At 41.7% G+C, this 17516-nt stretch overlaps 1 long non-coding RNA gene across 2 annotated transcripts in view; it reads left to right on the top strand.

Moving 5' to 3' along the window:
- The window catches only part of LOC140531049 (uncharacterized), a 31247-nt gene extending 15537 nt beyond the window's left edge, over positions 1–15710 (top strand). For both annotated transcript variants that reach the window (XR_011976248.1, XR_011976249.1), the window contains 2 exons: positions 6750–6870; positions 15164–15710. This is a non-coding gene — a long non-coding RNA (uncharacterized lncRNA). The remainder of the gene's footprint in view (positions 1–6749; positions 6871–15163) is intronic.
- Positions 15711–17516: the final 1806 nt, after the last annotated feature.

Genomic DNA, 17516 nt, shown 5'->3' with positions numbered 1-17516 from the left:
GGATCACCATTTTGAGATGCTCTATAAACTTTAACATGGGTGGGAATTCCATTTCATGAAGCATCCCAAGAGGAATGCTTTCTTTTCCTCAGCCTTAGTGTTAGAGATTTTCCTCATGAAAGAAGGTGTGTGTGTGTGTGTGTGTGTGTGTGTGTGTGTGTGTGTGTGAGAGAGAGAGAGAGAGAGAGAGAGAGAGAGAGAGAGAGAGAGAGAGAGAGAGAGAGAGAGAAAGGGAGAGAGAGAAAAGGAGAGGGAGAGGGAGAGGGAGAGGGAGGGAGGAGGGAGGTGGGGAAGTGATACACCTTAATTGCATGGAGGATCCTCATCTTTTGTGAACCCTGCTCTGGCTCCTTCCACCTGCTTCCTGCTTGTGTGTGGTCAGAAGAAAGGGGACACATGCGGTGCTGACAAAGCCTTGCTTGTTGGGAACACCTTGAACTGACCTACAACAGGGGGGCATCCGTGAGCAAAGTAGGGGCTCACGCTCCTGGCAGGGTGCAGGGATGGGGAGGATGTGCAGTCTTGGAACGACATTTGGAGCTTTGACGGATGACATAGTTTTGAGGATCTCTTTTGAGGTTTCATTGTTGTTTTGTTTTTACCCAGGATTGTTGTTCGGTGTGTGTGGGAGACTCCTATGGCGCTACATGACTTGGAGTAACTTGGAGTCTTGAAGAACTCCGCAGGGTACTGGCAGATTAAGTGATCTGCCCAGAGTCATACAATCAGCCCGAGTCAGAGGCAGGGTTGATCCGAGGTCTTCCTTGGGGCCCCTTCTTTAAGCACTAAGGCAGGCTTCCTTTGTCTGTTTCTGGTGTCTGTTGACTTAGAACCTCTCCACCCCCCCAGAATCAGGAGGACCACCCCCCAGGAGCTCTGAATCACTATTTTGTTCCCATCTGTTCCTGTTTCCCCTCCCTCCTTATCCATGAGTTTCTCCTAAAGCCGGTCTTACCACCAGATGGAGACCTTGTTTCCTACTTAGGGTCTTAAGTTTGTGAGGAAAACTTGCACCTAGAAAACTGGAGGCTTTACCCAGGCCCAGGCCAGCATCACTTAGACTGAGGCCATGGCAGGGGGTGAGATGTCCCGAGTCTCTTGTCAGATACAGGACTGAAAGTGCTGAAGCATATGTGGCTCACATTTCTGTGGTACTCCCAGGGGTGCAAAGGGCTTGGCATAGGATGTGCTGACTCATTCTCTCTGGGCCAGGTGGGCTATGTTTCCCTGTAGGGTTACAGGGCATCTTCAGAAGGTTCATACAGCATTGGCCAATGACTCAAGGCTCCTGGCTGTGTTCATGCCACTTGTTAGGAAGTCACTGGCTATACTCCTGGTTTCAGTTAATGGCATAACATCTTATTAACATTTTCAAAGTGCTATTTACCTCAGAGATGTAGCCAAGATAAACATACTGGTGTTTCCTTCCCCACTTCTCCCTCCCAGCCATGAGGTGGGTATATCCTTCCCTCCACCACCTTAGTCTCTGGGCCAGTGGCTTGAAGCTTAGCCCAGTTCCTGCACACCGTTGCTCCCACCAAGTTCATGTCCAGTTGTGACTGCTGGAGGAGTTGGCATCTCGTGGCCTGGGGTCCTCCTGAAGGTCACTCCTAGATATCACTCCTTGCTCCTTGGATAGCGCACTATGATTGCTGCTCTGGCTGCCAACCTGTGGAGCGATGGGCTATGGAGGAGCTCACAAGTCTGTAGACTATTCTTGTCACTGGCCATCCCCCAAGAAAGAAGAGACCAGAGCAGAGGCTGAGAGGCCTCTTTGCATGTCTTTGCAGCTGGCCAAAGAGGGAGGCTCCTCTTCAGCACGTGCTTAGCCACTCAGAACCAGTTATGGAATGCCTGCAAGGCTCCCCAGGCTGACCAGACAAGCCTTTAACTTTCATACCATTGTCATTCTCCCAGAAGCAGTCTTCCTGGGTTCTCTATGGATCCTTCTTGGAGAGATGCTTATCCCAGGCGCTCTGTGCATATGCAAGGTACATGTTAACATGTATCTCATTCAGTCTTTACAACAACCTTGTGAGCAAGGGAGTGCTGTATCATCATTCCCATTTTACAGATAGGGAAACTAAGGAGGAAGAGTTCCATGACTCCCAGTGTGCATATTTTGGCAGGCAGCCAGTCAGTCTGTAGATCTTTATTAGACACCTCTATGTCCCAGACGTTGCACTAAGTGTTGGGGATATAAAGAGAGACAAAAGACAGTCCCTGTTTGCAGAGAGCTCCCAGTCCACTGGAGGAGGCCATAACAGACAAGCTATGGATGGGGTAAGTAGGGAACACTGGAAGGAAGGCATCACCTTCGAGTTTTCCAGATTCCCGGTATAGCACCCCATCCATCTACCACCTGCTACCCTCTAATGAGACAAAACAATGACAAGGGCAGAGCAGCTCTAGCCAGCTTATTCGGAGGATGAACAGTGGGCTTGGGAAAGGGGTGTTTCCCACATCTTCTCATTTCCCATGATTCCCTTGGGCAGAAGGAGATGAAGTGTGAGAAGCATAAACTCGCCAAGTGAGAGCTTTCTTTCCTTATCCATGAGCCAGCAAGAAATCATCCGGTATCATTTCAATGGCATCTGTGGGAATATCACAGAGGCTGAAAATGAACATCACAGATACTCTGAAAGATCTGAAGCCTTGGAAGATCACTCCCCCATCAGGAGCAAAGAGGAAAGGATGAAAAGATGAGGCTGAGTGGGCAGTACAGGCAAGAGCGGGGGCTCCGGCAGCCACCTTCTGTGTGAGATGGGTCTCAGAAATTGATAGGAGGCTGCCTTTTTCATGAAAAAAAAATGCCAAGGTCCCTTATTCCATTGGATCTTTGCCCTGCAGCTTGAGAGGTCTTTATTTCTGAAAGGATTGCTGGGAAAATTCTTTCTTCTGGGATTCCAGCTCTAGCCCACCATCCTTCCTTGACGGCTCTGAAACATGAGTGCCTGATTTGCCTACTGAGGCAGTAGGGCAATTCCACTGCTTGGAAATGTCCAATTTAAAAAGAGCTTACCTGAGCAGAGCGATGCTAGAGGAAAGGCAGTTTACAGGTGTGTTTCTTGTGTGGTTGACATCCTGACAGAAAAAATCAAGAGCTCCCTTGTAAGAATGATCAGCTGTCAGGAACCGGGATCCATCAGGGTTCTGATGGAATTGGAGGAGAGGACTTTAAAAGTACTGCGTATAAGGTACAGACTTGCAAGAGCCCTGGCCACTGGGAGTAAAGGCTGCTCCATTCTGCAGACCTCAGAACTGGTGGTATGGTTATTGGTCAGCTCTCTGTTCATTGCAATTTGTGCAGATAGGGATACTAACCCTGCACACTTTGGGCGTTTAGCCTGCTTTGGAGTGGGAGGATTCCATGTAAGAACTATTAGAGATACTCAAGAAATATGCAGCCACCCAATTCACTGCAAATGGTTCACCCTGAGGAGGGACAGGCAATTAATAACAGGAATAATGTTTCCCCTATTGTAACAACAGTGTGCTTTAGTACAGAATGTTTAGGCTTCCAAAATGCTTTGCATACAGCATCTCATCTGAGTCTTACAACAGTCCTGTGAGGGAAGCATGAGAGGCATCAATTCCCCCATTTTATAGGGGAGGGAGCAGTGTCTCAGAGACTCTGTTTCAGACTGCCCCTAGTCTGAAAACAGGTGTGAGGGGTTAATGAGGGGAATCCCCTCATCTTTTATAAGAACAGAGCTTTCCCTCTTCTGTGCCTGGACATGTGCAGTGACACAGAGGACAAAGAGAAGTCCTATTTGGTCTTTAATCCCCCAAACCATCAGCTGAATAGGTTTTGTTAGCAGAATGAGCCAAATAAGAGAGGCCCTTTATAAAGTATCCTCATGTCCCATGTAACCCTGAATCTGGAGAACCACTTAAGGGTTAAAATCACAATTGGTAATCAAGGAGTCTAGACCTTGTCACCCCCAGAGAAAAGAGGGAAAGGAATACAGATTTATATGGTGTCTATGATGTGCTAGCCACTACACAAAATGCTTTACAAATAATATCTCATTAACTTTGGAAGGCATGTACTGTTTTTACATTTTTTCTTTTACAGGTTGAGTGACTTGTCCAGGGTCACACAGCTCACATGTGTCTGAGACTGGTCTTCCTGGCTTCAGGTTTAGTCCTCTATGGATTACACCACCCAGCCATCCTAGAATGAGTTATGTGAATGGCATAGTGTCAGTTTTTCTGTTCCAGTAACTGTAGAGTTTGTTTGCCATTCAGAGGAATCCTATCCACAGGAGGAGATTAGGCGTCTGGAACTTGAGCAGGAGAGCTATAGATTCACAGCAATGTCTCCACGTGGCTTAACTGGAAATACTTGTTATTAAGTACCTGCTACCTGCCAGACCACACTGTAGTGAACTAACCCCCTCTTTGTTCATTCCTATGAACAATGAGCACATGCCTTTCGGAAGGCAGCTTAACTCTGGCTGTGTGATCTAGACATTTGAAGCTCAGTTTGGGGTTTTCCCAGGAATTGTGTGGCCAGAGACAGAGTGATTCAGGGGAGACAGAAATCAGAGTTTGTGGCTCCGTATCCTGGATCGATGTCTTAGAACTTGGGGAACCAACTTAACCCTTTACATCCTTAGCTTTCTTATTGTGAGATGAGGGGCTTGGACAAACTGGCTCATTCAGTCCTTTTGAGCTCCAAATCAATGAGCTTTTGTTAGGCCTTGGAAATTGCTAGAGTGAGAGGCATTTTTCCTCCTTGATACTGAACTCAGAAATTAATGTGGCAATGTTCTGGACCACCATTTATCAGCCTTTTTGCTCTGGGATGCTTTTCTATTCTTCAAATTATTGAGGATCCAGAAGAGCTTTTGTTTATGAGGGTCAAATCTGTTGATATTTACTATGTTAGAAGTAGAAACTGATAAATTAAAAAAATATTTAATTCATCCAAAAATAACAGTAAAGATCCATTTCATGTGAACGTAACCTTTAAATGAAAAATAACTATATTTTCAAAGCAAAACAAATGAGAAGAGTGGCATTGTTTTCGATATTTTTGTGCATCTCTTTAATGCCTGACCTAACAGAAGGTGCTTGCATTCTTCTATCTGCTTCTATGTTCAGTACATTGTGGCACATTGTTTTGGCTGAAGGATATGAAGAAAACCTAGTTTTATACAGATGTGTAGTTGGAAAAGAAGGGGGATTTTGACAAGCAAATACCTTATTTTGAAAATAGTTTTGACTTCATGGACCCCTGACAAGATCCTTAGACCACACCTAGAACATTACTGGACTAATCGTCCCGATTTCCATTAAACTCACAAGTCAGGTCCTCACAGGACAGCTACTTCTTCTCCCTTTGTGAGTCTGTAAGAGGCTCAGAATGTCTGGAGCTGGCGGGGGGTGGGGGGGGGTGTGTGGGGGTAGGGGGCGGGGGGGCTGGGGGGCAGTAGTTTCTTAATGCAATCACCCATAAGCCCCTGCTGCTATGCTTCTCCCTTATTGATGACCATACCAGCTTTTAGAAAAGGATATTTAATAAGTAAGAACAGTTGGTGGAAAATGCCCCCTCCCTCTTGTGCTCCTGCCTTGTAAGACTTCAGAGTCATATTTTGACTGCAATCTTACCTTAGAACCTCCCTTAGTGAATGGAGTTTCCTCACTCTAGAATGAGGGTTGGCAAAATATGATCCAAGGTTCAAATCTGCCCCCCTGCCAGCCAGATTTGGCCTGTAGGCTATAGTTTGCTAACCTGCATCCTAGAACATCTCAGTTCCTGAGAAATTCTCACCCTTCTGCCATGCTAACCCCCTTCTCCCATTCTCGTGGGGCCTCAGTTTTTGGAGAGTGACTAAGGCTGGCCAACCCTCATTCCCCTCCTGGATCCACTTCTGACTTTCTAGACTTCACCACTATTACTACCCCATCCCTTACTATTTACCTTCATTTTACCTTCATGTTACCTTCCTGCATTAGAGTGGCAGTCTGTCTTGTTGTTTGTATTTGGATTCCTAAGGCTTAGGACAGTGTCTGGCACACATAGTCAATGTTTTATGAATGCTTGTTGTCTACCTGACTGCCCCTTCTCCTACCAATACCTTACAGTATCTGGGAAAGGCGGGATCAAGCTTAGAGATCTTGTGGCAAAGGGAAGATTGATAGCTTCTGGCTGCCCTTTCATTCTCTTTTCAGGTACAAGCACAAAACTCCTTTGGCAATGGTACAACTTGATGCTGGGCTTCTTGGAGAGCCACCAAGCTGCCTTTCCCTTGGGGAGTTCTAATTAATCCTTGGCTCCTGATGTATACCCTGCTGCATGTCACTGCTCTTCCAGGGACATAAGTGAAAAATCCAAATGTTGCCACTCTGAAGTTGACAAGATTATGTTTTGGTCAGAGGTGGTGGTGGAGGAGAAACCGAGGCTCTTATTCTCCTTGATTTCTATCCCCAAAAGATTCCCTTTCAGGAATTTGGTTGGAGCATCTCTCTTTTGCCTTGTTCCTGGAAAGATAATTCTGGGTTTAAAACTGGTTGCTATTTTATTTAAAATCCACATGGCATAGATTAATTCAATGGCTTTGATTGATTGGCTGATTCATTCAATAAAGGTATTCTTTTCTGATAAAAGTATCAGGGCTAGAATATTTTGCTCGTTAGGGTGTGATTCATTGACTGCCCGAGTTGACCCTTCCCTTATTGCACTGGTCCTTAGACAAGAGGCAGGCAATTCTTAATTGGGTTTGTTCTCACTGTCTTTTCAGCTTGACAGGACTTGTGTTCTGCTACCTGCCTTGGTGAGGCATCAGAGAAGCTCTTCCCTGGAAGGAACTATAGAACAACGCATTGCTTCCATTTCTTCATTTGATTCTGTGGTAATTTAAAGTGAGTGATTTAAGAATCTTTAACTTGTGCTAATCTTATCCTCAGATTTTCATCTTTTAGAATCACGGCAAACACTTTTTCAGAGGAGAAGGGTCCTTGCTGTGGTTCAAATTGTATAGAGAGGCGTTTTTAATTGGTCTTTTGAGTCCTTATGTGGAGAAAAGAGATGAAGGCAAGCAAACACAGGCAAAGGGATGGAAGAAGATTATTGAACAGCAACCCTCTTCCTTGAGGTCATCCTCTCCTATTGTCTTATTGCCATTTCCTGCCATATTTCATTCCTCTTCCTGCTAGAGAACATCCATTATAGGCAAACCTACTATATAGATTTTTAATCTTTACTCCTGGCTCCCATCTACCCTTTAAAAGCACCTATCTTCCAATTCCTTCCTCCTGACCTCAGCTCTACTGTGAGGTATTCACTGCCCTAAATTGATCTCTAGGTAGTACATTCTGCTGCTGATTGGCAGGAGGTAGAGACCTTCCAGCCCACTTCGCTGTGGTTTCGAAGTGGACTTAATAATAGAAAATAGTTGGCACTTATCTAACACCTTTCAGTGGACCCCTTAAAGTACTTTACCAATTAACTAAACTTGAAATGCTCCAGTGAATAGAATTTTTCAGATAACTGAAGTGAGACAAAGTCACTTTCCCAAGATCACAAGGTACATAGTTTCTGTCCGGGAAATGCGACCTGGGTTTTTTTCTTTCCTCCTGTCATCTCCTCAACAAGGCTGCTTCCTAACGTACCTGGGAGAAAAGTGTGTGATTTTCAGGGAAATCTGGGGTGTCTCTGGTATGCAGGGAACTTGGACTGTGCCCAGCTAAATTTGGGAGGCTTTTCATTGGCATAGTTTTAATCCAATCTCACTTCTGGTATTTAGGAAGCCAGACATATAATCTCCATCTCCGTAGGGGATCTGAGCACTCCCGAATTTTGCTCTCTGCCGCTGTCTGCCTATTTTTGCCCAAAGACATAATGACTATTTTAGGTAACCTCCCACAGAGAGAAAGCCTGTGTTATGTAAATGAAATGAAGACATTCTAGATGGAATTAAGAGATGATTTTAAGTGAGGACAATTTGAGGCAGAATGGTTTAGTAATTTGGGCAGGATTTAGAACTTCCTTTACTATATTGACTCCAGCCTCAACTTCTAAGGTTATTTTTATTTCTTTTTGGGAGCTGATGACCTTATTTTCTTCTTAATCAGCCTCATACCTAGTGATTTGCTCAGTACTGATAATTGGATAGAGGAATATGCTGGGTGCCTTCAAGCTTGGATTTACAAGGCAAAGGATCTTCTAGGAGTAGCTGGGATGGAGCTTGGAGGCACTTTTTGGAATGAATATTACTCTGAGATACTTTTTGGATGAACATAAAAATGTATTCTTCATTAAATTACAAAATAGGTCTCAGCAGTATGAAACTTTTCATAGAAAGTTTAAAAAATATCCATGAAAATCTATGTTGGAGTATGTACTAACTTTTGTAAGCATGATCCTCTCAGGAGTCACAATCTGAATGCTAATAATACATGTTACTATAGAGACATCTCTGGGGCACTGCCTCAACTCACATGGACACAATCAGTCTTCGAGATGACATGCCTAAGTCTAGGGTATACACTCCTAAAATTTCAGCTCCCGAACCCCCACTGGTGAGCTTGCCCTTAAAAATCATGCAGTATATACAGTTCTCTCAAAGTGAAGACATTTGCCGAGATTGTATCTTGGGGTTAGGAGGTACACATTATCTTTCCACTAACATACAGTACGCTTTCTCTGACTGCAGCACCAGTGGGAAGAAAGGACACATACATGAGCTATGCTACTAAAAAGAAATGGGTATATGGAACACTTGGCCCAGGCAATGCAGACTTCGGTCACTACAGGGCCTCAATGTCCCCTTCTTATCATGTCTTTATGTGTTCCCCACTGTGGGCAGAGTTTCTCCTGGGCAGAGCTTCATATGGGTCCTCTGGGCTTCTTCCTTTCCACCGCTCAGCATCTGGTAGCCAGGACCAGCTGACTCAGAGTTTGAGTCGGAAAGCTCCACATACCTTAGAACTGTCTCCTGCCTTAACTGCTTCCTAGCAGGTCCCCTAGTGATGTGGTCAAACCTTTAGCCAGTCAGTGGAGAGTTGCCAACACCTTTTAACCACAATATGGATTTTTACTACAACTAGGACAAAACACAAAATCTTTCATTTTTCATTTAAATCCTTTTGTAATTTGGCTCCAAACTCTTCTTTCTTCAGAATGACTGCATACTCTTCTTCATCATCCACTCTCCATTTTAACCAAACTCTGCTTGTTCCCATTCCCCCATTCCCCACTGCCCCATGTCCATATCTGGAATGCTGACATCTTCACTCCTACAACTATGAACTTCTGTCTCCCTTCAAGGCTTAGCTCTTGTGGGGAAAAATAACCTTTCTTCCTCCCCAATTGTTAATACTTTAAAAATATTTAGCACTTATTTTTATATGTAGCTTGAATTTACTTATCTGTATATTTGTTTTTCCAATAGACTGTGAGACTCTTGAAGGCAGAAACAATTTTATATTTTATCTTTGTTTTCCAATGCCTCTTATAGTGTTTGGCACATAGTAGGGGTTTAATACGTGTTTAAAATTGAAATACATTTTTCTATGATCCCCAGTTTCATCTGTGTTTATACCTCTTTCACTGAGACGTATTTAGTTCCCTATACATTTTTTTCAGATTGTTCTTAAGAGTTGTTATCGTGATGAACCTCCCCACAAGGCTGGTTCAGAAAAGGCATTTCATCAATCAACAAGCATTTATTAAATACCTACTCTCCTCCAGGCAGATGCACTGACTCTTTCAGAGCCATTATCTCCAACCTTTCCAACTTTAGGGGACAGACTACAACTCATTCATTGAGTATGAAGAAGCCAAGTAGGGCAGTGAACAAGTGTGGTTTTGTCACTTAGGATCTGTGTGATTGTGGACAAGTCCCAGTCTCTCTGGGCCTCATTATCCTGATTTGCAAAATGAAGGTATATTAGAATTCTTAGTTTCAAGATCTAATTTTACAATCCACCCAGGACTCAATGTCACTTCTATGCTATGCTGATACATCAGAAGAGTACAATAATGGATCCCCTCATCACATGGTATAATAAAAAGATGATCACACATGAAATTGTAGATCTACTATATACGGCTTGCTCTTTTAAATATGCAACAAAATTATCACAAAAATTTCTTTCTTTTCTTCTTCCCTCCCCTCCAGCTAGAGATGGCCACAATTAGACACAAATAGATATATATGTAAATTTATTCTATACATGCTTCTATTTATAAGTTCTTTCTCTGGATACAGATAGCATCTTTCTTCATAGTTCCTTTCTAGTTAATTTTGGTATTTATAATAATCAAAATAACTTATTTTCTCAGTTATTCTTAAAACAATATTGCTGTTACTGTATGCAATGCTCTCTTGGTTCTGTTAATTTTATTCTTGATTATTTCATGCAACTCTTTCCATGTTTTTCTGATTATTGAGCTCATTATTTCTTATAGCACAGTAGCATTCCATCACAATTATATACCACAACTTTTTCAGTCATTCACCAATTGATGGGCATCCCTGTAATTTCTAGTTTTTTGTCACCACAAAGAGAGCTGTTAAATTTTTTTAAAAGATAAGTTCTTTTACTTTTTCCCTAATAATTTTTGGAAGTAGATCTAGCAGTGATATTCCTGTGTCAAAGGGTACTGGTAGTTTAATAACTTTTTGGCCATAATTCCAGTTTGCTTTCCAAAATGGTTGGAGCAGTTCACAATTCCACCAACAATGAATTAGTGTCCCAACTTTTCTACATCTTCTCCAGCATTTGTTCCTCTCTTCTTCAATTATTTTAGTCAATCTGGTACTTATAAAATGATATCTCAAGTTGTTTTAATGTGAATTTCTCTAATAAATAACGATTTAGAGTATTTTCTCATGACTGTAAATTATTTTGATTTCTCTAGTTTAAAAAAATCATAAGAACCTAAGTGAGGGAAATCTTCATAAGATGGCTGAGTGAGACAAGCATAGGGAACCTTCTTCCTTCAGAACCTCCAATTCAAAAGGTGTCCCTAAATGTAACATCAGCAAATAGAAGAGGAGCATAGAAGGAGTGAAGTTTCTGTCTGCACCTCAAGAGTGCAGGGCTAACTGCTAGGAGTAGCTGTCAGGAGCTCTCCAGTGTTCTGATCTCCTTGATGCTGTCATCCTTGCACATTAACCCTCATTCCCATTTCCATTCTTTCAGATATAGATGTTGTAACAGATAGAAGCTTTCCCTGCTGACCTCAGTGTCTATATGCCTGAACAGTATCATACGGGTGGGGGTATAAGCCACTTAAGCTCAGGGAAGTTCTGAGGCTGTTGCCTGATTTTCAGTTCTTAGGTTGCCCTGATTAAATGGTACTAGTATAGATGAATTAAATTATTTCTGTGGGACATGTTTCTCCTAAGTCTTTGAAGGAAGTGTCAGCTTCCCTAAGAAGAGATCTAGATTTTCTGGAAGAGTTGCCCTACAGAGACTCATTGTTGGGAGCTGTTCACTTGCCCAGCTGTAGCTGGTCAGTAGAAAGAATGGTGCAGGCTATCAAAGTAAGCAAATTATAAAAAGAAACTTTATTTTGAAGAAATGAAAATAGTATTTCAGTATATTTCTGTTACTATCCATGAATAAACTCCCCCACTGTCTATGCTACCTACTTCCCCCTACAAGAAAAAAAAAGAGAAGTCCTAGTTTTTTGGTAGTAATGATTAGAGGTAAAGGCCTGGCCTCAAGGGAGTGACCCAAATTCCCTTTATGATGGAACTCTATTTTGGTATCATTTTAGAGCCTTGTCAACTCATCAGTCACAGAAAATCATGTTAAATTTCTCTCTCACAGAGCATCAACGACTTGTCTAATTTGATCAATACATCCTAGATTTTTTCAACCAAGTTGCTAAGAAAAATTCTGAATAAAATTTTTAATGATTTTATAGCATCTTGGTAGCCACATTTCTTCAATCCACACAACTGGGGACACTTCAATCCCACCCATGTGGAGGTTCATCCCTGCTTCAAGTTCTGCGTCTGAATCTGACCCTAAACAGGGTGAATATTGAGAATCTAAGGGCAGTGCTAATTCATTTGTCATCATTACTCTTGTTGCTTCTACTGTTGTGGTGTTGGTGCCTCAGGTCCTCTTTGTGGAGTGCATAACATTACCTGATGTTTCTCTGTGACTCAGTTACCTGTCTTGTCAACTATTTATTTCAACAGTTAGGTTCCTTGTATACCCAATGACTGGACTCTCTATTCCTGAATTTTAATCTCCTTGCGATTATGCCCCTCATATCAATCATTTATGCCTTTCCATTGCTCTCTGTCCATCTGCCTATATTTCCACCAATCCCACTCTAGAGCTTAGGCTTGTTTTGGGTTTTACAATGATTATTTTGTATCATTTGTCTACCCCACACCTATATTCCATGTACCGCTCTCTTAATTACAGATCCACTTTGAGATAGATGCCCCTATGTGCCAACCCTGGAACAACTGGCCCCTAGTTTTACTCATAGGGTTGTTGTGAAGACCAAGCAACTAAGGTACATAAAGCACTCTTCAAACTTTAAAAGTGTTAGAAACACATATATCAAATGCATTTATATATTAGTATTATTCTAACCATGGCTATACAGTCAATAAATCCATGGTGGATGGAAAAAATGAATGATAAACATAATCAATGGAAGATCAGTCTTCTTGACTAGCACCTCACCTTTTTTTTTAATAATTTATTTAAGTATGCTGGCTGTTGTTCAGTTGTTTTCAATCATGTCTAACTCTTTGTGGTCCCCTTTGCAGTTTCCTTGGCAAAGATCCTGGGGTGGTTTGCCATTTTCTTCTCTAGGTCATTTTATAGATGAAGAAACTGAGGCAAAAAGTGACTTGCCTAGAGTCACATGGATAGTAAATGTTTGAGGCCAGATTTGAACTCAGGAAGATGCATCTTCCTTACTTGAGGCCATGCTCTATCCATTAAGCCACCCAGTTCCTACTGTAGCTCTTTCTTTCTCATCCTTTTCAACTTTTACAATGTTACTTCCAGTACTTCTATCTCACCTAAACAGTATTTACTAATACATTGCACTTCAAAGTGACTTCTAGCATTTAAGTCTAACCCTAACTCTAGCAATCCTCCCATTAATTCAATTTTTTGAAAACATTGTCTTAGGTATGACGACATTATTGAGGACAATGAGCTCCATAAGAGCAAAGCAATATATATTATGCGTGAAGGCAATGGAATATTGTTATAGCAAGGTTTGCTTATATTCTAGGAATCAGGTTATGATGACATGCTATTTGTTGAAAAACAATTGCATAAATACTCCTTCTCTTGCTGCCTGGATTCCTAGAAGACCCGAATACATTTGGCTTCATTTTTGCTGAGTTCTTTTCTTGGATTTTCCTGGAGTAAGTCTCCTTCCTCATTAGGTATCCTCTGACTTTTAGCATGGACAAAGATTTACTTTCAGAAATGCTTAGTAAGCCTCTGTATGTGCCAGGCACTATGCCCTGTATTGGGGATCCAAAGAAGTGATCTGTACCCTTGAGGAGCTTATATTTTGAATACGATGAATTATTTCTTCTGCCAAAGATATTTCAAATCAACTATCTTCCTTTAGGTTCTATCTGATTTGATTTTTTTTAAAAAAAGAATCAGACTATTTTGAAATAGAACAAGCAAAATAAAATGTGGTGGCAAATTTCAAACAGCAATTAAATACTTCACATGAATTTCTTTCTTTCTTGAGTAAGTAGTCTCTCCTTTCCTCTCCTGAGGAGCTTATCATATTGTGTGACCCTAGACAGGGAGACATTTAGAATGGGCTAGTGGAAGCTCAGTTGCTCATGGGCTCCTAGGTCTCAAGATAGAAAGGAGCTTAGAGGTCACCCAATTCAATCCTCTTGTTTTACAGAAGAGGAGCCTGGGGCCCAGAGAGGTTCAGAGATTTAGATAATGACACACACAAGCAGTGTTAGAAGTAGGATTTGAATCTAGGGCCTATGACTCCAGTGCTCATGCTCTTTCTTCTCTCTCCTAGGGGCAAAATGGGATCCATCCAAAGAAATACATAAAAATCACACATTTACCTATGTGAGGCTTCTCACAGGTATCCAACACGGAAACACCTTCTAGACAAGGGCAAACTGAAAGAAATCCCCTTAAGTTGTTGAGTGTTGTATGAGAAAGACATATGTGTGTTTGTCCTTTCTTTGCCCATGAAGACCACACCATCAGAGAAACAATGACATGACTTGCACTTGACTTTGTTTTGAGTGAGTGAAGGCTGTGCAGGTCACCAGCCTCACTTCTCCTCCAGAGCCGTCTGAATCCAGTGATCAGATATTCATCAGGATGACTGGAGATGACCCAGGATGAGGCAATTGGGGTTAAGTGACTTGCCCAAGGTCACACAGCTAGTGAGTGTCAAGTGTCTGAGGTGAGATTTGAACTGAGGTCCTCCTGACTCCTGAACTGGAGCTCTATCCACTGCACCACCTAGCTGTCTTTGAGAAAGAAATACTAGAAACATGAAACTAGAGGTCTGAATGAAAAGGATCATGGAATCTTATAGCAGGAATGAAAAATTCTTCTTTTGCTCTGCTCATCATTACTATGAGCCTTTACTGCATACATCTTATTGTTTACAGTCTCCTGTTCAATATATTTTCATAGAATTTTAAGCTTGGAAGGGACCTTAGTGGTCCCTAGTCCACCCTTGATTAAGGTGCGTGAGACAGTTTGTTCACATCCCTAATAGATGCTATCGGGTGTCAGCTTGAACACTTTCAGTAATGGACATCTCAGTACCTTACCACAAAATGTTAATCTCCATTTTGTAATAGCTGTAATTTTTAGAAAGAGTTTCCTTATATTGAACTAAAAACTTTCTCTCTGGAACTTAAACTCATCCCACTTAAATCTGACCTCCAGAGCTACATTGAAGAAGCCTCTTCTTTCCTCCTTAATGACAGCCCTGAAAATATCTGAATGAGAGCTACTGTATACTTTCAAGTTATAAAAGAAGAGATGACAAAAGCAAAAGGATTACAGAAAAGGGTACAAGTAGGAAAAGCAGTGTTAAAGGCATGGGCCAAAGAAGGTGAAAGGAATGGGATTGAGATTGCTTACAATTGTTGAAAAAAGAAAATATAGATAGATTATTTTAATGAAACACAGGCTAACAAGTTATTTTCTGTGTTGATAGAACCAAAAAAGGAGAAAATGGACAAAAGAGTAGAGATTTTAGCTGTGCAAAAGCAAGACATTTTGAACTATCAGAAGGAAGAATTGGGTTACCAAGGGAGGCTGTGGTAACTATGTCCCTGGAGATTTCTCAAGATTGAAACAAATAACCCTCAGTTTTGGTGGAACTGGATGTCCTCTTCAAGATCCTCCAAGATCTACGATTGTAGGACTGTGAGGTCTTATCTGCACTCAGGAGCAATGAGCTCCTGCCGAGGAACGTCCCCATTGTCTTTATACCCACTATCCTCTCCAGCGCTGAGCGACACTGGAGGTAACAGAGGATAGTTTTTACCAGTGTGACTCTTACTGCCTTTTTTTGTTTACTCAATAAATTCTGGTATTCAAATAGACTCTGACATTGGTTTCAATCAGAAAAAAGACTAATACTTGCAGAAATAAACTATTTGAATTTACATAAAATGCTTTGGAATTTTACCAGAAAATTTGGTCAGCCAAGACTTCATCTATTCAAGCATAAGAGGGTCAGGGCACAATCAGGGCTGTCTATTTACTGGCCAGTTTGCATATACAAGACTGAAGTTAAGGTGCCCCCCACCCCCGACCCCCACTGCTCCATGACAAAAGGCTTTCCTTTTAGTCTGAGAAAAGAAATTGTAGCACAGCACAAAGGATGCTTGATCAGTAGGCAGAAGATCTTGGCTTGAATCCTGGATCTGTTCTTTACAGCGTTATTTATTTGACTTTGGACAAACAGCTTCCCCACTCTGTGACTCCAGGTAGACATTAATGGTTCAATGTCAAGATGAAATGAGATTTCCAGTGGTGTTCCAGGACTGTGCTAGGCCTCTGATGTTTAACACTTGTTATCAGTGAATATTGAAGATGACAGAAAGTTGGAGGAAGGGTGAGGGGGATAGTTGGCATGCTGGAGACACAGACACAATTAAAACAAGCTTCTAAGGGAAAATATTGGGCAGAAAGCAATCAACCTAACAAGAGTAAGACTGAGAAGGAATGGCCAGACAGAAGCTTATATCACTGAAATGAATTCAACTTCATCACAGCAAAAGTGCTTTTTTATGTTGTTGCATAAATTACTATGATCTTCAGAGCATCATTTAATTTAAATCTTTGAATCAATGTTCAATATATATAGTTGGTGTCTATTTTTTCCATGCCAAACGTATTTCAGTATCAGCCATGTTGCAAAAGATTATCATGTGGAAGAGGGATTTGCCTCCTTCTTGACTCTAGAGTTCAACTAAGTTGCCCCTTTCTGTGTGGAGTCTTCCTGAGTCTCCAGCTGCTGGTCTTTTCCCACACAAATTGTCTTCTGTCTATTCTGCATATGCTTTTTGAAATATTTCTTTTCCTTCCCTGATGGCATGTAAGTTCTTTTAGAACAGACTTTCATTCTTCTCTTTGTATCCTTGGGCTTAACATGGCATTTAATGCCATGAGAAGGCATTTAATCAGTGATTGAATGTTTGATTGATTGAAGTTCTAGACAGGCAATTTAGCTTGGATATAAGGGAAAAACCTTGCTAATGGTGCCAGATGTCTCAAAGCAGACAGGGTGGTGGGTTCTCCCTCACTGGAGGTTTTCAAGCAAAGACTGACATCCCCTTGCATAGGATGCTGTAGATAAGAGTCTATCTGGGGGATGTCTTTGTTTGGATTGTGGCTAGACAGTCTGGGCTCCCATGATTCTCTCCTTCCCAGCTCCAAGGATGTTCCCATGAATTCCTTTAAATTTAGAAAAATAGCCATCTTTTAAAAGTACAGTGGAACCAATTGAGGTTTTTTTTTTGATCTTTAGTAACTTGCAAAACTAAAAATCTCTATTATCTTAAACCATGCTGGACCTGAAATTTAATCTGGCTTTCTAAAATTCTGTGGTTACATAGCACCCTCTGATGCCTCCTCTGGTCTGAAGTGCCCCCTGGAGGCTGAAAAACTCTGGTTGATGTCTTCAGGTAAGAAACTTTACGAAATGGCAGAAGAATTATTCTCCAGACCTCTAATGAAATTTAAATGTAGGTATTAAAATGTGGTTGCACCCATGCGTCTGAAATTACATTAGGATGTTCATGGGCAAAATAATTCTGTGCCAGAGGGGAAGAGGGTCCAAGCTCCCATTGGACAGTGCAATGCTTTTGGTTTGTCAGTGAGCAGAAGGCTTTTGTTATCTGTTGCTGAAACCAGATCTAAGGAACAGTTTCTCAGATGCTCTCATTACAGAGGGAAACCTTTGCTGAATATAAGAACATCAGGGGCTTTGGGTCTTATTTCTTGCCCCTTGCCCCTTGTCCAGGCTCCCCTTGGAGAGGGCTTTCCTTAGTTCATGTGCA

The sequence above is a fragment of the Notamacropus eugenii genome, chromosome 3 (genome assembly GCF_028372415.1).
Source record: "Notamacropus eugenii isolate mMacEug1 chromosome 3, mMacEug1.pri_v2, whole genome shotgun sequence".
In the NCBI taxonomy this organism is placed as follows: Eukaryota; Metazoa; Chordata; class Mammalia; order Diprotodontia; family Macropodidae; genus Notamacropus; species Notamacropus eugenii.
This window is presented reverse-complemented; position numbering and strand designations above follow the sequence as displayed.